Here is a 25397-nt window from a genome sequence, read left to right as displayed (position 1 = left end):
AAAACTGTGCTGCAAATACGCGCCTAGCAGCCCAACACACCCGAAAGCATCTGAAGACCGAAAACACACGAACACTTACAGACACTTTGAATGAAAAGGGATTAAAAATGGACACATTAAAAAAAATAGGATAAAATAAAAAAAAATGAAAAATAGATTTTTGGGCTGAAGTAACCCTCAAAAAGTGGTTTTCAACTTTTAGTTCAATTTCAATAAAAATTGGCGGTTTTGAAAAATTAATGTTATTTTCCGCATATTACGATTAGCGCGATATAGCGAGCGCATGGGCCATGATAAAACGTACCCATAAAAAGCATATCTTAACGAGTTCAGTAGGAATTTTTATCATTAAAACTTCAAATCTAAGCTCTAATTAACATCCAAACAGAGAATTGAAGATCTCAAAACAGATTTATTGAAGTTTTTCTGATGGATGAATTGCTCCATGATATGGCAACCCTTACTTTTGTTTTATTCCTTAAAAACTTAAAAAAACATCAGCTTTGTCGTATGAAAGTTATCAGTTTCTAGCATTTTCAATGAAATTATACGAAAATAATGGCCGAAAATCAAAAATTTTGCCCAAAACATAAATAGAAACATTTAGCCTGCACGGTTTGAGGTTTGGCATTTTAAACAACAGTTATAATGAAATCGTTTTCTCGAAAACTGAAGGAGATTTCAACATATTTTTTTCCAATGTATAGAAAACATAGTTAAAATGGAACCTTATTACGTTTTTAAATTGTGTAGAGTGTAGGTATTCTTATTTATATCAAATGTGGAACAGTTAAACTGCTTTTCTTTTTTTATTTATGAATTCGTCCCACAAGGGTCATTCTTTTCGAATGTTTACGTTTACACTAACAGATGGAGTTCTATTGGAAAATAAACAGGTATGTTAGGGAACATCATTAATTTTCTTTTCCGCAATAGCGAAATCCATATGAGGCAAAGAGTAGAATATTTAGAATCGTATTGATGAATTTCCAAAAACGACGTTATTCATTAACAAAACTTCCAGATATTAAATATTTCGTTTAAATTGAACATTTAAATTGAGTTCTGAAAAGTAGTTTTTTTCAATTTTCAAGAAGGTTCTACGGAACCTCGTCGGTGGCGTACTGTTTTGTTTGCTTTGTCATTGTATGGAATCAACACATCTCTCTTGATAAAGGGTGATACGGTCAAAATTTGGTCAATATCAACTTGACGTTTTTCTTTCAATTTGGCATTTAAAAAACCTGAACACCCCTCATTTTGAAGGTGTGTGTGTGTAGAATGCTGCTCCTATTTTGGTTTAGGAATTCACTCTTCAGTTGTCAAAATGCCGTCCAAGGAAGAAGAGCAGCGTATCAAAATTTTACTCACGCATCGCGAAAATCCAAGCTACTCGCACGCAAAGCTGGCAAAATCGCTAAAAGTTGCCAAATCAACCGTTACAAATGTAATGAAAGTGTTTGGGGAACGTTTGTCGACAGCCAAGAAGTTTGGATCGGGGGGGAATAGAAAAGCGGAAGCCGCTGAGACGACAAAGAGAGTTGCCGGTAGTTTCAAGCGAAACCCTAACCTCTCTCTCCGAGATGCCGCAAATAAGCTGGGTGCAGCGTTGCCAGATTGAAAACCGCTCAAGTCCGTAGATTTCACGAAAATCGAAAAATGTACTGTTTTCGGCTAGATAAAACTTGATGACCTTTTTTTTTTTTTTGGTCGTCAGGTAGAATTTTCAATTATCCGCAGAATCCCTTGAATTTATTCGATAATCCGTAGAAAATCCGTAGGAAATGCTGAAAATCCGTAGATTTGGAGCATCGATCCGTAGCTCCGTAGAAATGGTCAAAATCCGTAGAACTACGGAGAAATCCGTAGATCTGGCAAGGCTGGCTGGGTGTATCGTCTACAACCGTGCATCGAGCCAAAAAACAAACCGGACTATCGACCGGGACGCGATCCCGGACGATGCTGACGAAGTTTGACTGCGTGGTAATGGACGACGAAACCTACGTCAAAGCCGACTACAAGCAGCTTCCGGGACAGGAGTTTTATACGGCAAAAGGAAGGGGAAAGGTAGCAGATATTTTCAAGCTCATGAAATTGACGAATTTCGCGGAGAAATATCTGGTTTGACAAGCCATCTGTACCTGTGGCTTGAAAAGCAGCATTTTCATAGCTTCCGGGACTGTCAGCCAAGAAATTTACGTGAAAGAGTGTTTTAATAAACGTCTGCTGCCTTTCCTCAAGAAACACGGTTGTTCCGGTTTGGCCGGATTTGGCATCTTGCCATTACGGTAAAAAGGCCATGGGGTGGTACGCCGTCAACAACATGCAGGTGGTTCCTAAGGACAAGAACCCTCCCAACACGCCAGAGCTCTACCCAATTGAGAAATACTGGGCTATTGTCAAGCGGAACCTAAAGAAGATAAAAAAACTGCTAAGGACGAGCAGCAGTTCAAGGCAAACTGGCTTTCTGCGGCGAAGAAGGTGGATAAGGTGGCTGTACAAAATCTGATGGCAGGGGTTAAGCGTAAGGCCCGGTAATTCGGATTTGGAAAAGCGGAAGCCTAACTGAATATTTTTCCTGAATTTAATACTAATTTAACTTGAAAAAGAAATTTATTTGATTTTTTAAATAAACGATTTCACCGATTTACACGCATTTTTCCTTGATCAAATTTTGACCGTATCACCCTTTAGTTAATACTTTTCGATTCAATCCTACCGGACTACTAATATACGCACAGTGCCTGATCGATTAATTCAATTTGTTCACGCTTGCTTTTTGGCGCTTCATAGGTGTTGCTCATGTTCTGCTCTCGGCCATCTCTTTCAAATTTATTTTTGCTTACATCCGGGCAGCTTGTTCCGTGGTTGTTTTGCCGGTTTGATACAAGAAAATGACTCACTTATCCAGTGGTCGCAAAGCTCATCATTGCCAATTGTGTGCATATCCTATGCCAACTACGTGCAAATCCTGGCATGTCATGAATGGAGTATTTCCTGAACTGAGTATAAGCTGGGCTGGAGTAAAGCTTACTTCTTTTAGAAATCGTATTCCGCATGAATCGTAATTCCAAATTACGCAAGTAAAAGGTCGTAAAAATCGTTACTCGAAGTCGGTTGGTTTAAATCGGATATGATAAAAAGTTCGTCATGTTTGCAGATTTTGGAAACGATTACGTTCTTTTTTTTCTCCCGCGTGGGTCAAGTGAGAGAACAGCTTTGTTGTTCTCTCTGCGACTAGCAGTCCAAACAGATTGCTAAAAATCAGAAAGTGTTTTGCAAGATCTGTTGGCAACGGTTCGCATGCGTTTTGAGAAAAAACTTGTGCTATTTTGCATTCTTTCAGTATATATGAATAAGGTGTCTAATATCGTCCTATTCGTATACTCTTATCGCTTTAGCCAGAATTTCAAAATATGTATGTATATTGCCTCCACTTTGGTAGGTAAATGCTGTTTTTTTCGAGTTTCATACGATCATTCTATAATGTATATCAAATGTATAACAAAGTTGTTGAGAAATATACCTTCAAAAATGTTTGCTGGGTGTCTGCTCGTGGCAAGGCCCAGGCATACAAAAGTATGTATTTGCTGGTTTTTTTTGTATAAAATATAATGATTTGCCAAAATTTTGCTCTTATGGAAAAAACAACAATTTTAAAAGCAAAAGCTTTGGTTTTCGCTGTTCAGAAACCTAAAAAGAGTAATCTTGAATGTACCCTTCGTAACCTACGATATTTACTAACCGATTTTACTTTAAGCTCAATCTCATGATGGATTTACTTCGTTATTGTAATATTTTCCCAGCAAAAAATCCTCTAAAAACGCTTTAAAGTGGATCAAAAATAATAAATCTTTTAAAGAGAAGTATTGGACCGAAAAGTAGCAGAAATTTACGGAGGAGGATGTAGCTACCTAAAATACAGATTAGACGAAGTATAAGTTTGAAAAACTGATCAATATCATGACTGAAAAAAGGGTGCGTCGGCCGATGGGAGGTACCAAGAATAAAATAGAAATTTTTCTTACAAAAAATGATTAATATTTTTTTCAATTTTTTTAAATGAATTATCATCAGATTACCTTCATTTCCTTCATAGAAAATATTTAGATCAAACGAATGATTTCTGAGATACGCGCATTCGTATCAAAATTGGTTCAGACGAATACAATTTAATACCCTTCTGTTGCATTGTCACAGATATAGGTTTTTTGATGTCACGCAATGCTAAAACGGTTTGCGAAAATAACCATGATGCCGGTACGCCTCAGCCAGCATTGCTCCTCTTGATTGATACCTCACCGGATGGCAATTAAAACACACAAACTGAGAAATGATCCAAAAGTGGTTCCATTTTTCCTGCGTGCTGATTCATGTTACCTCCTCTATATTTACATGCACTTTAATTTATTGATTTGCCCGCAGGGTTGCAGCGAGGGAACGCAACGCCACTTGAATCCTGATGGCGTTCGTTGGCGTTGCCCCGGAGCTTCTGCTGCTTCTCCTTATGCGCATGCCTCAAGACAGTCTCGAGAAGAAGAAGAAGAAGTCGTCGGGACGTGTTAAGCTAATAAAGGCGCATTGAGGTGTCCGTCGTCGCGTGAATATGTATTCACCCTTTGGGTTGTTTCAGCATACTTTGCGAATTCCAAACGACATCTCGGTGAGGATACCAAATTGTCACTCGAAAGTTGCATTGGTTAAAAATTTTAAATGTGCCAATCAATTTAATTTATGTTTTCTTGGCACCCATCCATTCCAGTTGCAAAACGAAAAGGATTACTTTTTAATGGATGGAATGAAAACTTGTTGATGGTTTCTCAAAAATTCGTCAATGGTGAGACACTATTAAGATGACTGAGCTACCGCAGGTATAAATTGTGGAAATGTATTTCTAAGATTTTTTTTAAGCATTCCTACTTGTTTGAAAAAGTCCGACGACAATGCTTCTTTACATCTAACATTGTCAGCACACAGTTAGCACTTCTTGGTTGCACTGAAACCTCTGCTGTTAACTTATAGATTACTTAAAACGGATGAAATGAACAGGGCAAAGGCTTGCGCAATTTTAAGATTATAGCAATTTACCACCAACATAGCAAGTAAAGTGGTTTTGCATACATAATTAAGCAGATTTGCATGTAATTCAATTATAATAAATTATAATGATAAAATATCACCATTAAAATTAATTTTACTACCATCAGCAATCACGACAAAAAACTTGAACTCATTGAACTTAAGTCTTAAGTCTAGGGTCTGGTCAACTGGTTTTTTGTACGCTACAAGTTGGTATCTTTGAATTGAATTTTGTTCTTAATGGAATAATGATTTTTCTTTAAAACCAACTGTCGTTTTAAGATTGTTGAAAATTTCAAGATATAAATTGACAAACTTTAAAAACTTTGGGATATCTTGCTATGTATAAATGCGATTTACAAAACATAATCACTCGTATATTTTAGCAAGACTAACCGTTTCAATCATATTTTATTTTATAAAATATTCATGTAATGATGATTTCAATATTCATACATGTACTTCATGGGGTTAGAAAATATATTACCTAGTGACCCATCCGCATACAGGGGACTCGAGTAGAAACGGCAACAAAGCTGCTGGCCAGAACGAAAGCTTTGAGCACGTTGTACGTTGTACTTGAGTCATAAATTCCTGAGCTTAACATATTAGATCAGTCGAGTGGTTAACGTACAGTGAATTATGGTTTATCGTCATCATGGTATAAATTTAATACGTGGTAGAGTTTTGAATCAATGTCACTGATCACTGTCAACATGTAGAATTTGATTTAATGTATTTTTGTAAAAAATTGAATTGGATACTCCAACAGTAGAACATAATTTTTTTTTATATATTTCTATGGTCTACACGTGTTGAAAATTTACAAGAATTGTGCTGAGCGTGCTTTAAGGCTTTTGTTTTACGTTTTATTTGGGGAACTTTATCATTTTAAGGCATCCGTGTCAAGCAGAACCTTTTCTTCTTGGTTTGGAGCATATTACCCGAACGGTTCTCACGGGCATGTTTTAAGCAAGAGGCATAAATTTTTCTGACTTTCCCTTAAATGGGATGCTCTAAAATCTCTCATTTTTAGATTGTTTTAAAACTTTACCAGATCATCTCAGCAAAAAACAGAAAAGTGCCATTACCAGATTAGGGCTATAATACTGTAAAATCCAACTTTTTTGACTGATTTCTTTTAAGCTTTCGACTAAAACTATTATTTTGCTTTGACAATATTTAAAAAATTCAGAATTTTATAGAAAATAATGGAATTTAGATAAAACAAAAACATTTCTTATCAATTCCATCCAGTTTTAATTGGAAGTATTAATCTTTCTACTATGGGATCGATAGGGTGACCAATTTACGATTGAATATTACATTCCAAGTATAATGTAACAATCCAAATGTAGGACACTTCCATCTGTACGCCGGTGCATCGTATCGTTGCTGTGTACCTGCAGGAACATTTTACATTAGGGGAGAGTGGGGATACTTGATCCCCTTTTCTTATTTTCACCATGTCTTTTTGGAAAAATTTAGCAACTCGCCGTCTTTGACATTTTCTGACAGCTTGTAACTTCAAGTTTCTATGCTCCAAAAATTAGAACGATACTTGAACCCGTTGATGAACTAGAAGCATTTTCGTGGGAGTAAAAAAATTGCGATTTTTCTGAAGTTAGGGGAGACTTGATCCCCTATTGAAGGAGACTTAATCTTTTATTCAGGAAGCCCTAATCCTTGTATAAAAATCAAACAAAACCCCAAGATAGAATGTTAATTGACTATTTTGGTCATGTCATGTTCTTATTTCTCAATTTATAGCAGACATAAGAAGAAAATTCTATAACTTCGTCTCAACGCTAATAACATTGCATACTTAAAGGCGCTTTTTTTTATAATTAAGAGAAAATTAATTATTTTTATAAGTTTTTGGATAAATATTAGTAATTTCGTAATCAGCAATCATAACGATCAATTCAGAAGAAGAATATGCCGTTTGGAAGGGGGAACAATTGTACCCAACTCTAGGGGATCAATTGTACCCATAATCAACATTTTAGAAAACTTTTTCTGAAAAAAGTTGAGAGTTTTCCATTGCTTTGAAAATATGGCATTATGAAGTTCATTTTATGCTCGAACGATTGATGCATTGGAACAAATATTGTTTTCATAATTTTCCCATGTAAGGAACATTTTAAAGTGATGAAAAAAGATCTTCAAGTTACATTTTGTGAAATTTTTCAAACAAAGTTTAATTACTCAAACAATTATTTTGTTTAAAAAATTTTAAACTACAAGCATTTTTATTTTGCTCATTTTGGCACATTTTTCTAGAACATTTGATCTTTGTAAGACATCCTCATTCTCCCCTACTTATTTTATACTTACCTGTTTTTCGATCAATACTTTTCAGTGCTAAAATTATTTTCATTTTCTTTTATTCATATTTTTCTCTTTTCTTTCCAGCATGGGGAAGTCATCGGCCGGCTCAAGACTCGAAAGAAAACGGATTTCCGAACCATCCATCGCCCAAAAAAGTTTAAATTTCCAATTCATTCGATGTCCTTCATAACATCGGTGACGAGGAAATATTCATATTTAATTCTGATAAGTGTACTAAGAATGCTTCTTCTTCTTATACTCTTAAAAACGAAAAGGTTCCACCAATTACGGTCACGATTCCGGACTTCAATGTCTTTCGGAAAGAAATCGTCACTTCGGTCAAGGATGTGAAGATTTCTTTTTAGATCGGTCGAAGGGGAACTGCTCGTATTTTAGCGGAATCTTTTGATGATTTTCAAAAATTTTTAAATTATTTGAATAATAAAAAACACCAATTTTTTACGTACGACACTAGATCGTCTTTTTAAAGTTGTACTTCGTGGTCTCACCGGCGATCAGACACCGGATGAGATCACAACTGAATTAAATTCTTTATTAGCTTTTTGTTGGTTTTGCTCCTGAGTTGTATTTGATTTATTTTAAAAAGGATCAGGTGAATAATTTGTAAATTCTTGAAAAGGCTCGTCTCATGTTTCACTGTCGAGTCAAGTTTGAACCTTTTCGAAAATCTTCTACCAATTTTCTACAAAATAAATATTACGCAATGTCGTCGTTGTCAAGATTTTTGTCACGGCACTAAAATTGTAGAATAAATGCCAGATGCTTGCTTTGCGGCTCATTCGATCATGAAAAATCTGAATGCCTTTTTGGTGGTGATAAACCACAACCAGAATTTTTTAAGTGTGCGAATTGCGCAGGTAATCATTCCTCGAATTCTCTAGACTGTCCCGTTAGGGCAAAAATTATTGCTTCAAGGTAAAATCTCAAAGTTGTCAGAAAATTTTCTTCTCCTCCTTCCTCTTTTCCGTCTTCACACGTCAGGCTGGCAAACAATCTGCTTGTTCGCGGTCAGCCTCGGCCTACATTGGAATCACGTCTTGGTAATGGTCGAAGTGATTATAATGTTACCTGTGCTGATTCTGCGCCACAGGCTCGTTGTTTAACGTTCTCAACGGTGGTTGAAAATGGGTTGCCCTCTTCAGGTTTAACTAATAAAAATGGGAAAAAACCAAGTCTCAACGTTCATGCGAAGGCTTGGGAAAATCCCCAAAATTCAAATTCAAATGCTTGTTCTTCTCCTTCATTTTCTGATCCTAACAATTTTGTTGATTTGGGTGAGAAAACTGAGGAAAAATTAAAACTTTTGCATCAAAATTTAATGGAAAGGATGCAACCTATGTTGAAAGCAAATTCAATGTTTGAAGCTTTCCAAACTTATTTTGATTATGCTAGCAAAGTTATTATGATTTTACGATTCCCTCATGGATCCAAATAGATGTTGAAATATTTTGAATTGAAACGCTAGATCTTTGCTGGCTAACCAAGATGAATTCTTTTTATTTTTGAGAACTCAAAACATACATATTGCTGCCATCACTAAAACTTTTTTAAAGCCAGACAATAACTTGAAAAGCAATGCTTTCTTTAAAATTTTGCGAAATGATCGACTTGATCGACAAGGTGGGGGTGTAGCTATTGTCATCAATAGTCGTCTCAAATTTAGACTTCTTCCTTCTTTCAATACAAAAGTCTTAGAAACAATTGGAATTGAATTAGAAACTTCTATGGGGAAAATTATATTTATTGCCGCATATTTGCCTTTTCAATGTAGCGGTGAACAGAAAAATTCACCAGAAACAAATCTCATTTTTTTATTATTGGTGATTTTAAAGCAAAACACCGATCTTGGAATAATATTTCATCAAATTCAAATGGGAATATTTTATTTAATGACTGCTCTGCAGGTTATTATACTGTTGAATATCCTAATGGGCATACTTGTTTCTCTTCGGTTAAAAATCCTTCCACAATTGATTTGGTTCTAACGGATTTAGGAGAGCATTGTAGTCAATTAGTTACCCATGCGTACCTCGATTCAGACCACCTTCCAGTAATTTTTTCTTTATCCCAAAGTCCCATTGAAAACCCTTTAAAATCAACTTTAAACTTTCAAAAAGCTGACTGGGAGCAATATAGGAATTTTATTGCATGTAATTTAAATGTAAACGTTACACTGAATTCAATAGAAGATATTGATTAGGCTGTATGAAATTTGACAACTTCAATTGTCAATGCTAAAGCCGCTTCAATATCCAAAGTTAAACATAAATTTAATCAACCTTTAATTGATGATGATCTTCAGTTTTTGATACGACTGAAAAACATTCGTCGACGCCAATATCAACTTACTAGGGATCCTTATTTGAAATTTATTTATTGCGACCTTCAAAAAGAGATCAAACGTCGTTTAAATTTCATCAGTAAAGAAAATTTTGCTAAAGCAGTAGAGGACATAAAACCCTACTCAAAGCCGTTTTGGAAATTAACTAAAATTCTGAAAAAGCCCCAGAAGCCAATTCCTACTTTGAAAGATGGGGATAAACTTCTTTTAACTAACGCAGAAAAAGCTCAAAAATTAGCCCAACAGTTTGAGTCTGCTCATGATTTTAATTTAAACGTTGTTAGTCCAATTGATGCTCAAATTTCCCTTGAATTTGATGATATTTTTTCTAAGCTAAATGTATTTGAAAGTTCCTGTGAGACAAATATTGATGAACTTAAATTGATTTTCAAAAAATTTAAAAATTTGAAAGCTCCGGGGGAAGATGGGATTTTTTATATTATTATTAAAAAGTTGCCTGAAAGCACTTTAAATTTTTTAGTTAAAATCTTCAATAAATGTTTTCACTTGGCTTATTTTCCCAATAAATGGAAAAATGCCAAAGTAACTCCAATTTTAAAACCTGGAAAAAGTGCTTCAGAGCCTTCAAGTTATCGACCAATTAGTTTGCTCCCTTCTTTAAGTAAACTATTTGAGAGAGTTATTTTGAATAGAATGATGATTCACATTAATCAGAATTCTATTTTCCCTGATGAACAATTTGGTTTTCGTCATGGACATTCTACTACACATCAACTTTTGAGTGTAAACAATATGATTAACGCTAGCAAATCTGAAGGTTATTCAACTGGTGTTGCTCTTCTTGATATTGAAAAAGCTTTTGACAGTGTTTGGCACAAAGGTTTAGTAGCTAAATTAGCTCGATTTGATTTTCCTGTATATCTCACCAAAATTATTCAAAATTATTTGACTAGCCGAACTTTGCAAGTAAGCTATCAAAATTCATGCTCTGAAAGGATACCCATTAGAGCTGGTGTCCCTCAGGGTAGTATAATTGGGCCTATTTTATACAATATTTTTACTTCTGATCTTCCTGATGTCCCAGAAGGAAAAGGTAGAAGATTATTTGCTGACAATACTTTGCTTTCAGCCAAAGGTCGAAATTTACGGGTGGTACGCAGTAGATTGCAACAAAATTTAAATTCCTTTTTGAATTACTTGAAAATGTGGAAAATTTCTCCTAACGCTTCCAAAACTCAACTTATTTTATTTCCCCATAATCCAAGAGCTCAATTTTTGAAACCTAATGAAAATCATTCCATAACTTTGGATAGGGTTTTATTAGAATGGTCTGATCACGTGAAGTACTTGAGACTCACACTTGATCGGAATCTTACTTTAAAAAATCACATTGAAGATATTCAATCTAAATGTAATAAATACACTAAATCTCTTTATTCTCTCATCAACAGGAAATCCAAGTTGTGTCTGCGAAATAAGATGCTGATATATAAACAGGCGTTCCGACCAGCGATAGTGTATGCAGTTCCGATTTGGTCTAGCAGCTGCGCGACGAGGAAGAAAGCCATCCAGAGGATTCAGAACAAGGTTCTGAAAATGATTTTGCGGCTTCCACCTTGGCACAGCACCGAAGATCTTCATCGGATTGCGGGCATTGAATCGATCGAAGAGATGGCCAACAAAATCATCTCCAACTTTAGAGGCAAATCGATGCAGTCTTCCATCGCAGAGATTCGTTTTCTCTACAATTAGTTTAATTTTAGGATAGTTTTAGTATCTAGTTGTAACTTTAAAATATTTTCGACATTACAGGATGTTCTCCTACAAAAAAAAAACTTGATTGTGCTCAGCAAATTTAAGTCGAATAAATAAATTTTAGTGATTAGTTAACTATAGGGCTCTGGACAGTTCATTATTGAACTGAACACCTAATTCAATGTAATAATGTAATATAAATGTAATGATGAATAGGTACGAATAAAGACTTATTTGAAAAAAAATCAAAATCAGATCGTTCTTTTCGTTCTTCGAGTTGTGTCCTATTTTGAGTTGATTTTGTATGGTTATTTACCATTGGTAACCCTCCTTCCACAAATCGTGAGGATCTAGATTCTGTTATACAGACCTCTCAAACCAAATATCTGAGGAACAAAAATACTCTTGGATATTAAATTTCACGTCATCCTGACCGCCCATTTATATGTTACAATGTTACAAAGAAAACGCCTTCATTTTTATTCAAGAGATTTAGACTAGTACGTTAAGTCCTAAATAAAAATTCATTCACTACCTATTTCACTGGTCCGTCTTGTAGTCTTATATTATCTGGTCAAGAATTATTGGAAACCGTAAATGATGAATCTCGCTAACGATTGATTATAATGATGTAGGTATTTGTGTGTAACGATAGTTTACTACAGCCTCAATCGAACATGCAGAAGCTCAATTACTATCGAATATTATCGCAAACTGTTGACATTAAATCGATAAAAAATCACATCCGAAGCACATTAACATAAAGCATTCAGCGTGGACTTGGCCATAGGTAATACAACTGTCCGATCACGACCGACTTACAAGAAAAGTTATATTGAGTGTTATGAACCACCCCATTCGCCCGAATAAGGACTCAATATGGTTGTTGATATTCTTGTACCATTAATAAAATGTCGTCGTCACCAAATCGATAAATTATCCACACAAGCTCATTATGAGGGTGTCATTATGGTGATGATTTATACACATAAATCTCTGGGGGAAATGTGATTACCGGGGCCGGGTAGGTTAATTAACATTATAATCTAAAATAATTTGTTGTAATTTGGATGGTTATTTAAAGGTGAATTATGCGGTAAGTATTAGTCTTGTCTGCTGTCGAAGTCCGATGAATGTGCCGACTTGTCGCCAGCGGCCGTTATTCAGCTAACGTCATCACGCGAGATGTGCAGGCAGATGGAATCGGCGGATCAACTTCATTTTTATTTTTTCTAACGAAGGCACTTGAAGCAGCTTTAAGTACGTGGATGCAGAATGCAAACAGTAACATTCTTGAACTGTGGAACGTTGTTTGATCAAGATATTATCACACGTGTGGAACTGGACTAGTTTTATGGCTTCAGCTTTGAATGTTTACAAGTTCTTCAATTGAGACTGATTGTTTCAATCTGAGCAAAGTAGGTACCAACTCAATGTTTATATTATCAACAATTTTAGAAATCTCAGTATTTTTAAAGAACAGAACAACAACTGATGCTCATTGCTAGCTATTTCTAGTAGTCAATGAAACTGCAAAACATGTGGATACCTCCAAAATAAAATCAAAGCTTAAAGATTATAATTATCACCATAAAAATGCCTGATACACCGGCACAGAGTGAGAATGAGCTGTCTCATTTTCGCGGTATCATGCTGAGGCGCGCAATAAATAGTTGGATTTTATTTGGAGTGTCAAATTTTAAGATTGCTGATTGCTTTTTACGACTGTTAAACGGCGAAAAAAGTGTCGCATTTTTTATTTCATCTGGACTGTAGTTTGGTGCGAGATGTTCCTTTTTCGATCGAGCACAGAAATTTTTGAATTTGAAATCGAAATGTACTTGTTAAACAAAATTTTATTGATTTTTGAAAATTTTCCTACATTTCAGTTGTTCTTAAAAATTTACTTCAAACAAAAAAGTTTGAACCATGAATAAGTGCTGGTACAAATACTGGATTTCAAAACTATGGTGCTTTTGAACAATTCGGAATATAATATTTTTAACACTGTAAAAAATCTTAATACTATATAATTTTTTTCAAAATTGCTTGCTTAATGGACCTTATTTTCCTCTTGTCCAACTTAACTGTATTGCATTGTTGTAGTTATCATACGGTTATCCAGTTTATTCAATCTCGGTGTAGGCAAAGCAATCCAGTTTATAATCAGTAGTAAACCAAAGAATGATATGTTGAGCTTATCCAGAGAATACCCCTGATACGAAAGCGATCACAGATATAGCAATTTTCGGGTACTTTGCTGATGCCAACTAGAGGTTCACGAACCCTCATATCGTCTTAGCTTGTTTTACTTAACGTTAGCCTTGACCTTCTGATCTACTTGATAACTGTTTTTCGGTGAATGTACTTAGTGATAGCTGCCGACAAGCTGATAAGCTGAATCAACACAAATGTGCACCTTCCAAATAAATTCGTTTCCACTGTTTCTTAAACGTTTGAAAATCGTAGGGGATTGAATTCTCTGTATATCCAATTCAAATTATACGAAAATGCTTCATGCATTTTCTATGCTTTGGAACTTGTGCAAGTCTTCATTAGTGGTGTTTTTTTTTATTCTGGTCCAACGTACAAAAGTAAATTTATGGTTGAGCTTGTTGAATAGTTCAGAGCGAGTCGAAGAAGAAAATTTTGATAGTAGGCAATTAATTATCTTTACAGGGTCAATTGAAGTGCTACATTGGAACTAACAAATAATTTGATCAAAACAAAAACTTTTTCTTTCAAATTTAATACGATTTACATCAAAACAGATCATATTTTCAAAATCCATTGGCGCCTTTCGATTTTTTTGTCCTTGAGCTGGTTACTCGCTGCAAAAGCTCAAGGCACATATTCTAAAAAGACCACAGGTGGTTTTTGTGGTATTTTATCCCAGGATTCAACTAGATGGCGCTTCAGAACTTCCAACCCGTCATGTTTTGTGGAGTAGACTTCGGGCTTCTGTATACGCTAGACAGCCAAGTCCACAGGGTTCAGGTCCGGCTAACTCCCCGACCACTCCGTACTCGAAATTAACCCTCGAAAAAAAAATCGCACACAAAAATTGGGACCTCTTTCCTTGGTAAGCCAAATTGGGACGTGTCCACAGTTCGAGGACATGCCGTAACTAGAACTACTAGAATTGATCTACACCTCTTCAGGGTGTTCGGTTGATATTCACCAGGGAAGTACGGGCGATTCCGACCCACACCTTTAATAAGACAGATTTCTGTCGTCTTGTGGCCTTTAATACGTTTGCATAGGTTCGTGATCTTTCTGGCAACCAAAATCTGTAGTTCTGTTTTTTCACGAACCGCTGAACGGCGATGAATTCATCGGCAGAAAACACGATATTCTCCTAATTTTTCATGCGCGGATCGCGTAAGCTGCACCTTCGCCCTTTCTACCCGCTCTTGCTTCTGGTCAAACGAGAGGTCTTGAAATCTTAGGATCTTGTAAGGCTGGGCCTAAAGATCATCTTCCAAGATCCGACGACGCTTTTGATCCAGTGTATTAAAATCTATCGCCAATTTAGTGTTATTACGCAAAGAAATTCTCTCAGAGCGTATCTTGATGATCTTCACTACGGTAGATGTCGCCACTGTAGCTTGACGATCCCCACCATACTATACTTGGGTACTTCTGATCTCCAGGTATCTTCCAAGTGCGAGCCAAAATAAAAAAAAATACATACACCCATTGGACAACTCACGAAATTTATCTTTCTACCGTTTCACAGCCTGGAACTAGGCAATCAAAGCGCTACGTTAAGGTTCGAGGACTATTTTTATAAAAAATAAAACTGTTTTACAAAATTAATAAAAATATCCTCTGAAATCTTAGACATAATGTTAACAAGGTGACAAGGTGTCATCTAACTCGGATTTGTAAAGGGTGAAACGGTCAAAATTTGGTCAAGGGAAAACGCGTGTAAATCGGTGAAATCGTTTATTTAAAAAATCAAATTAAATTTCTATTTCAAGTTTAGTTAGTATAAAATGCAGGAAAAATATTCAGTTAGACTTTCGCTTTTCCAAATCCGAATTGCCGGGCCTTACGCTTAACCCATGCCAATGGATTTTGTACAGCCACCTTGTCCACCTTCTTCGCCGCAGAAAGCCAGTTTGCCTTGAACTGCTGCTTGTCCTTAGCAGTTTTTTGGTCTACTTTAGGTTTCGCTTGACAATAGCCCAGTATTTCTCAATTGGGCAGAGCTCTGGCGTGTTGGGAGGGTCCTTGTCCTTGAGAACCACCTGCACGTCGTTGGCGGCGTACAACTCCATGGCCTTTTTACCGTAATGGCAAGATGCCAAATCCGGCCAAAACAGTAGGGAACAATCGTGTTTCTTCAGGAAAGGCAGCAGACGTTTATTCAAACACTCTTTCACGTAAATTTCATGGTTGACAGTCCCGGAAGCTATGAAAATGCTGCTTTTCAAGCCACAGGTACAGATGGCTTGCCAAACCAGATATTTCTTCGCGAACTTTGACAGTTTCATGTGCTTGAGAATATCTGCTACTTTTTCCCTTTCTTTTGCCGTATAAAACTCCTGTCCCGGAAGCTGCTTGTAGTCGGCTTTGACGTAGGTTTCGTCGTCCATTACCACGCAGTCAAACTTCGTCAGCATCGTCGTGTACAGTCTCCGGGATCGCGCTTTGGCCGTCGTATTTTGTTTATCATCGCGATTTGGAGTCACTACCTTCTTGTAAGTCGATAGTCCGGCTCGTTTTTTGGCTCGTTGCACGGTTGTAGACAATACACCCAGCTTATTTGCGGCATCTCGGAGAGAGAGGTTAGGGTTTCGCTTGAAACTACCCGCAACTCTCTTTGTCGTTTCAGCGGCTTCCGGTTTTCGATTTCCCCCCGATCCAGACTTCCTGTCTGTCGACAAACGTTCCCCATACACTTTAATTACATTTGTAACGGTTGATTTGGCAACTTTTAGCGATTTTTCCAGCTTTGCGTGCGAGTAGCTGGGATTTTCGCGATGCGCGAGCAAAATTTTGATACGCTGCTCTTCTTCCTTGGACGGCATTTTGACAACTGAAGAGAGAATTCAAAAATCAAAATAGGAGCAACATTCTACACACACACACATTCAAAATGAGGGGTTTCCAGGTATTTCAAAAGCTAAATTGAAAGACAATCTAAAAAATCTGACAACCTTAGTTTGGAATCCATTTGGATTTCAATTCAACAAGTTGTACTCTGAATAGTGCTGGAATGATCTAAAAAAATATAAGATATAGTGTGCACAACTGCAATACTAACTAGAAATAGAACTAAAATTTGTCACCAGAAACATTAAAACAGCTCAATCCCAACCCTAATGTTGCAAGAAATCCATGGACAAAAAGTCGTTATTCAAGCTAACTTTACTCGTGTCTTATAAACAACCACATTATCGTTTTTTTATTATCGTTGTGTACAAATTTAATGTCAATTAGACACAAACGTATAATGAATTCCAAAATAAATAAAAGCATAAATTACAAATTCGATATGTAATTACAGCTGAATAATGTGTATTCTAAAATTACACCAATTCAGCAAATTGAAAGTTTACACAAAAAGCGAGTCAATATGCAAGAACTAGTGTTCCCTTGGCTATATCTGTGTAGCAAGTTTTTGATTGATTTCAATGCAATGTAGAAAAAGTGATAGGAAAGATTTTTTCCTGAATTGAATCTTTTATACACTTACAGTCAGTTTCCATTTTTTCTGCGATTTCCTCTTTTTTGTGCTCAATCTCGCACCCAACTTTTTCTTTTGGCTGGCTGGCAATGTTGACTGCCTAACTGCCACCGGATATCAGATGAACTGTCAAGATTTCTCAAGATTAAAACTTTTTTCACCATTTAGTGCACTACATTCCATTCGGTTCTTCACCATTTCTTCCTCTTCTGGCGCTCAGTGCATCATCAGCAGCACATCACAGAGACTCGCTTTATCCGACAAAAGAACTTTATCATTTTTCAATTAATCATGGTGCATTTCATTTGCCCTTGCCGTCACCGCTTTGTGCAGCCATTTAGCCCTCACGTCACTACTAACTATGCTCTGCTCTGCTCATTCATTTCAATTTTACTTTTCACTCTGCCAACAACGCTCTGCATATCATTCTGGATGCCACATTTTCCCCTGGTTAACTCGCGCGTTGTCGGTTAACTTTTATATGCACTTCTTTTCTGTCACGTTTCGAATATTTATCCTCCTCCACGTGGGTTTGCCTTGGCAGCCTCCACTATCAGCAGAAACATATTTGACTAACTCTGAACTCAACTTTTGACTACGGCTGCTGCCTCGAAAGAAATGCGAAAGTGAATGATGGCCCGGCAAGAAGGTTGTTCACTTTTACGCCGAACCTGGAGTTGATTTTTTTTATTATCGAAATATCTTAAGGCAGCAAAAACTTAAAGTAAAATGGGTTAAACTGTTGTGTGGTACTTTATCAAAATTTTCATTTTTGTATTTTCATGTGAAAACACAATAAAAGATTATTTTATGTCTTTTTTGCTTCATATATTACTACACGATTATAAACAAATTGTGTAAATTTTTGAAATTTTATGTATTATAAATCGGCTGAGAGGTGATAAATTTGAGTGTCATTTTGGTGAGATATTTATTTTGCCGTTTTTTTTTAACTTGTAACTTATAAGCTTGTGTTATACAGCAATTCTTTCCAAAATTTACTTGTTAAGTAATCATCTTTTCGATAACCTTATAAGAAGCTGTCATTTTGAGCAAGAATTTTATACAAATCTTACTCGCACAAATGAGTATTTGTGAAACAAGTGTAACAAGTCTGTGAGTGATCTTAATTTATATTACTTTCAAGCAATATTATTTCATTCTAAGCAATGAGGGTATATTCTGTCTTCTTTCTGTCTTTTCTCTAAATATTGTTAATTTATTTTTCAAATATCTTCTTAATTCTTCAGAAAAAATACATTAGGAGTATTATGTTATGTTCACTGGTTCAGGTGGTCCAAAGTTGTCAGAAAGTACACGAGAGTTGGATGCGATGGAAGGTTGAAACCAAACTTCAATTTTGACAGCTGGCCAGAAAAAGGGGACAGTTCGACACAGTTGGAAAGTTGATGGCTTGTATCTCTTCATTCAATCTTTCTTGAATTAAAAAACAATACTATTTCCCTTCAAATTTTTGTGATAAAAATTGAAATGTGCTACTGTAGCTCAATCTATTTAGCTCAAATTTTGCATGTTATTTTATTTTGTTTTAATACAGGAATCATTTTAAGCCAGGAAACGTTTTATTTTTATTTTTTCTAGCTCAATTCTAGTAACCCTGCTTTACACTGTGATTTTTCAATTTTATTCAAAGAGATTTCTGTTAAGGTTGAATCAACTTAGCTACTCTAGTTTTCAACTCACTATATTTTTATTATAACCTCTTGATTTCTATTTTGAAATTAAAGCTTTAAGGAAATAATTTTTTATAGATGAATCTAGTCTAAAATTATGATAAATTTTAAATAATATTATTGAAAAAATAATCATTTCCGTATTTTTGTCGATCTTAAATTTTCAAAAATCAAAGTATTTTCGGCAAAAGTGAACTGCAAATGATCGACAGCGAACTAGCTTGGAACGCTTTAGATTCATCATGTTTTTTTCATCCTTTACTTATTTCACTTATTCTACTGTACATTCTTTGTTATTGAATAAAATATGAAAGAAGATTTAATGTTAAAGTTGAACAATCATAACTTCTACTGTTTCATATAGATTGTCGCCATAAACGAGTGGTATCATATAAAAATTGATTTTTTTTTCTTTAGTGCGTATCCAGATGCATCTGAGCATACAAACTATGTGGAATTATTCCAAAGAACAAGTTTAAAAAGGGAAGATTTTTAATATTTCGTTGGAAACCGACCTAAGCATAATGGATTTCATTTAACCAGAACTAGTAATCCAAGATAAACTCGTTTAAATATGAATTCATGTTAAATTTTAATTACACCAAATATAACAATTTTTGATAAAATTTTCATATATAAAAAGGATTTTCATAAAATCCAAATCTCTAATCTTTCCAGGCGATGATTTTTTATTGTGTTTCAGAATAACGAAAACTTTTTGAAAACTTTTGGAATAATTTAACAAATGAAAATTTATAAATATAGATCTCCAAAAAAAAGCGTATGGAGACTCACCGACCAAATATTTTAATTTTGCCGAAAATGACTCAAAAAAGGCTAAATTTTCCATTTGTGAACAAAATTGAGTTTCTGTTTTTTTTCTTTTAAACATCTTCTACCTACACTGAATGAAACCAGAATAGTACCACTATGTTTTGCGTGTTAAAATATGAATGATTGAAAATCACAAAAATTTTCATCTACAATTTGTTTAGACTTGTTTAACGGGTAAATCATAGAGTGTCCCGGTCGGGAAATCCCGGGAATTAGAAAAATTCGGGAATTCCCGAATCCCGGGAAACGCTTAAAAAACCCCGGGAATCCTTGAAGCTAGTAAAATGTTCTAAATTATTACAAATTTACACGATCCAAATTGGAAAAATGAATCATATTGAGCAAGGAAAATGATAGTTTTACCACTGACCATACTGATTAGACACTCGATTTCGTTGGTTGGATAATTTTTCCAACAGTACGCAATATCGACTCCAGAGTGCGCATCGATCGATTTGAGAAATACTATCCCAGTTATAAAGTTCCATCCAACTTAAAAAAAAATGGCTATTTCTACGATAAAATCGAGCTAAACAGGTCAATTTTTTCGTCGGTTTTGCAAACCTACAAACTTTGTCAAAAAACTAGCCTGAAAATGGTTGAATTTGTGTTCTAAGTGTCACGTTAGTGTGATCAGTGACCTTGATGGCTTAGTCTTAATTTTTTTTTCTTAAATCTGGGTAACACAAGTAATTTGATAAAAACATGTTTTTCCTATCGAAAACTTAGTGTAATAGTGAAAAACGCCAATGAATCTACAAAACCAATAATGAAACGCTACGGAAAAAAACTGAATGTTCTAGTTATTATGCAACACTCATCATTTAGAACCTCCGTTTCGGATACTGTTTACAGTAGCAAAATCATCAGCAACGAAATGACATATTGTTAAACAAATGGATAGTTATCTGAAAATTTACGATGTTCGATGAATAACAGTCTAGATAACTAACTTCTACGAATAGTGAGAATTCTTTCTCAATTATTTCAAATTTTTGCAGCTAGAATCAGACCGGGTTTTCGGTTAAAGTACTTTGTTTTTCTTTGGTTTGCTTATTAAATTTTTGACTCATTAAAATAGTTTGAAATATTTTGCAATACTTGGTACTACATTAAATTTAATAATACCATTTTGATAAGAATTCATACGCAGTAAAGGATTAAGATCTCCATGTTGAAATCTTCATTTTCAATTTTCCCGGGATCCCGGGAATTCCCGGGAAAAGGATCGGCAGATTTCCCGATTCCCGGGAATGCTAAAATGGCCGGGAAATGGACACTCTAAATCAAGCTAAGTTTTTTTTTGGACGTAGCTGTTGGCGTTGAGGACCGAAAATATGAAAAAAGGGTGCGAAATAAGTATAGTACCACTTGTGTTTTTCAACAAAAACAAAATTATTTCTAAAAATTTACAGTTTAAAAGTGAATAATAATGCTTCTACAAGTTATAGGAATAGATAACTGCATTTTAATGAATTCCAAAGGTTTTCAAAGGTTTCAAAAAGGGGTTTTAAGAGATGCTCTTCTAGAACTAGGGAATTTGATATTTGAGCTGTTATACTTTACCAAACTACATACTTTCTTCATTAAAATGACGTGAAATGATGAAACAAACATTTTGGGTTTATTTTGAATCAGAAAAATACAGGTTGGAATTCAAAAACTTAGTTTTATTTTCAGTAAACCACACTTTTTCCAGTTTCAACTCGTAGATGGCAAGACTATCTTGCAGTTAAAACCAAATTAAGTCTCAATATTGATTTTCCAGGTTTATTGAGGCTCATATTCATTATTTGGTAGTTTTCCAACCCAGATTTTTTGGAGTTTACGCTTCAGAAAGCTTTTCGGGATTTGCAAATCATACCAATAATACTGCTAGCCGTCTGGTTCATCAAGCTCCATCGGACAGAACAAAATTATCCTGATTATCGGTCCATGAATTTCACTTTTAGTGACCTTGATGATATTCTAATTTTTCGATTTAGTGATCTTAGAATTTCCAAGGTTCTCACACGGTACCACACACTTTTTTCTTTGACCAAAATCATCCAGCACACCTTGAATAATCCCGGATATTCGAAAATGGGCATCGATTCGGTTTAATTGCAAGATAGTGCCATCTATGACTTAAAACTGGAGAAAAAGTGCTATTTAAACACATTTCTATTTTTGAATTTGAAGCCTGTTTTTTGGATTCGAATTCAGCCTCAAATCTATGTTACAACATTTTGCATCATACTAATGAAAGTTATAGAAAAAATGATGGAGTTTGATAATGTATTACAGCTCAAATATCAAATTCCTTAACGCTAGAGGAGCATCTTTTAAAAACCCCTTTTAAAACCTTTGAAAACTTTTAGATCTCTAGAAAACTCCTTAAAATGCAGTTATCTATTCCTATAACTCGTAGAAGCATTATTATTCACTTTTACACTGTAAATTTTTAGAAATAATCTTGTTTTTGTTGAAAAACAGCTACTACTTGTGTTTATTCTTAATTCGCACCCTTTTTTCATATTTTCGGTTCTCAACGCCAATTGTTACGTCTAAAAAAAGCCAACTTAAGCTTTATTTATCCGTTATACAATTTAAAACGAATTGTATTTGAATATTTCTTTTTTTGAATATTTTTTTAATCATTCAAATTTTAACACATGGGTACTATTCTTATTTCGGTCACTGTATAAACATACGTGGGATACATGCAGGCTGCATTTAACGAAATTGAAAGAATATTTGTCTTATTTTTGCATAAGAAAAATTAATAGAAAGAGAACATTATTTTAGGTTATGAATAAATATCAGCTTTTTAAAATCGATATCAAAAAAAATCTTTAAATTTTATTACAGGTCCACAAAATACATCATCTATAAAATAAGAAAAAAATATTACGAAAATAATTCAAAGCCAAAGTACGTGGCGCAGAGGAAAGCCTACAAGTCTTCTAAGCCAACGGTCATTAGATCGAATCCTGGTCACGACATACATAGTACACTTTCTGTGGGTTGGTGGTTCTAGCATTTATAAGATGCTAGCCATAATATCCTCGGAAGATGTAGCTTAAAGTTTAGGGGTTTTTTTCCATTTTGCCCCGGGGGTCTGCAGTTCTTCCCCAAAATTGAAAATTTGGTTCATTTTTACGACTTAAAAACACATGTATTTGATCAGATTTCTGACATTTTTATTTTTCGAGTTTGGTTTGGTAGATTTTTTGTATATATACATATTTGTATTCATACATATTTCAAACCTTCGTGACTCTGTTATTTTTCAACGGAAATCATAAAATAGCACATCAAAACGCATTGAAATGTATCAGCTTTCTAAGGAGATTTATTGTCATTATTTAACTCATAAACGAGTTGTTAGCCCACTTTGATGTCTTGAAATGCGAGTTACATCATAAATTGGGCTATACAATGGAATTTTTTGCAGAATATTTGGTGATGCAGACGGAATATTTAGACACCATTTAAAGCTTATTTACAATTTTTCATGTTTAAGATAATTTCTACTTAATTTTTAAATGTGCTATTTCATGATTTCCGGTGAAAAATAACAGAGTTACGTAGCTTTGAAATAGGGTTTTATTTTATATACCAAAAAATCTTAGCGAATCCAACTCGAAAAATAAAAATGTTAGAAATCTAAAAAACACATGTGTTTTGAGGTCTAAAAAAAGGAATCAAATTTTCAATTTTGAGAAAGATCTAATGAACCCCGGCGCAGATTGTCTGATAATAAAAAAAATCCCCTTAAGTAAATGGAATCTCTTCGAGGAAACATCAAGAGATCCTGTAAGTGTTTGTGTTCGTTTGAAACTGTCTTGTCTCACCCCATTTTACGGTACTGAATGTACTCTCTAATCAAAATTCGGGCAGACTGCGATGCGATAATCCGTTGCACAGAAATGGTGATGCAAGGTAAACTATACGAGTTCAAACAGGAAGAAAAAAAAAAAACAAATAATTAAACTCAACCCTTTGTTTCATGTAGTAATAAATTTGCATCTGTTTTGGTATGAAAAAAGCGAAAAATCGTATATATAAACCAAAAGTCACATCTTTTCCAATTGTAAAAAATGGTTTTTATGAAAAAAAAAAATCACGAAATGAAAGGTAGCGCACTATTTGTCTACCGAACTGGCTCCAATGCTCCGGATGCTCCTAAAATTGACAATTTTTGCAACCCTGTATAGAGGACTGAATTATTTTTGGATAGCCAGTGGTTTTGTTTTGGTTGACGCCCCGACAAAAAAAAAGTAGAACCACACCGCACCGTACCGTTAATTATGGATTCACTATAGTCGATGGGTCCCGTTCAATTAGTCAAACCTTGCCTGCATCGGATTGATAACTTAGTGCTGCTATAGCTTCGGTGATAGTTGAGCAACTAGTGGTTGTTGGAACGTTCTGTGGCTGTGGCTCAGCAGCGCTTAAAGTGTCGCGCCTCACGTTCGTGTTGTTATCATCATCGGTCGGCAAACGACGACTTGCCAGCTAGCTAGCTTATGATGGCAGTTATTGTTTTGCACATAAAAATGGCAGTTCCGGAGCGGTGCCTGGAATTTAATTATAGATTGGTTGTCGCAATCCTGAGACGACTAAGTGCACACCCCTTCAGGTAGCATTTCACATCTTGGCCGGGCGGCTGTCTGTCACGTTTGCTTTTGCGTTCCTTTTACAATGTACCGCTAGAGGCGGAAAATCACTGCGAGACAACTCTATTGGTCGCTCTTCTGCCTTTAGAATCGATTCCTGTTCTCCACACAGTCCACGCGAAGACACTGATTGCGCGGCCAAAAAGGAATTCTCACCGCTGAGGTAATCAAACACCCCCAGGTATGCAACACTCTGGATCGCCGGCTAGTATCACGTTCCCGTCGTCGGTGAGTCTCGTTCTGGCCGTTTGCGCCAAACTCTGGCCGTCTACCGACCAAACAAAAACCGCGGGATATCGCGAACGCGTGCGTACAAACGGCGGCGTAAAACGCACAGCACCTGACCTGGCTATGGCGCGACGACGACGACGACGCGACGACTTGTTGAACCACCGACCGGCGTTCGAACACTAATCAAGTGTGGTTTTGCGCGAGAAGCCTTTTGCCTGGCTCTGTTTGAACGGATCGTCCCTCACAGTGTAGGGTTGCAAGCTGGAAGGAGTAATTAGATGTAATTTCCAACGATTATTTGCGAATCTCTCTCGCTTATCGCAATCTCTGTCGCTAAGATTGAAATTAAAAAGGCTTCTCGAAAGAGATTTCAATCTGCAGTGTGATAGCAATCGATAGAGCGCTAATTCGCTAATCGCTACCTTGCAGCTATAGTTTATGTTAGCACATTAGCTTCTTAGGCGTCACTGTAAGCATCTATCGATTAGTTTTTCTATGAGGTTAAAATCTTTTTAAAATAACAACTATCCTAAAATGTGTATTTCTTATTTGGTCGTTCAAATTTCAAAGCCCTACCAATTGATTCCATTTCATTAGGTATCTCATTTGGTTATTTTGCCACCACAGTTAAACTCTTATAGAAACGTCGAGGTTGTACTGGTCCATTTATGATAACCCAATTTCGAGAAAACTTAACTTTAATCAAATTAACAAGGCCGTGCGAATGGGTTGAGCCTCCCCCTCCAATGAAGATTTTTTTCCTATTAAAATTTTCAGTTTAAGAAATGATTTTA

At 35.5% G+C, this 25397-nt stretch overlaps 1 protein-coding gene across 11 annotated transcripts in view; it reads right to left on the bottom strand.

Moving 5' to 3' along the window:
* Window positions 1–24769, bottom strand: part of LOC129746575 (bcl-2-related ovarian killer protein-like) — a 157328-nt gene extending 132559 nt beyond the window's left edge. For 3 of the 11 annotated variants that reach the window (XM_055740289.1, XM_055740290.1, XM_055740282.1), the window contains exons 1-2: window positions 24529–24769; window positions 17193–17787 (exon numbers count right to left, since the gene is read on the bottom strand). The gene's annotated coding sequence lies outside the window, so the exon portion shown is untranslated. The other 8 variants (XM_055740284.1, XM_055740283.1, XM_055740287.1 and 5 more) reach the window with 8 other exon arrangements.
* Window positions 24770–25397: the final 628 nt, after the last annotated feature.

Source organism: Uranotaenia lowii, chromosome 2, assembly GCF_029784155.1.
Source record: "Uranotaenia lowii strain MFRU-FL chromosome 2, ASM2978415v1, whole genome shotgun sequence".
Lineage (NCBI taxonomy): Eukaryota > Metazoa > Arthropoda > Insecta > Diptera > Culicidae > Uranotaenia > Uranotaenia lowii.
Note: the sequence above shows the minus strand (reverse complement) of the source record. Positions and strands in the feature narration are given on the sequence as shown.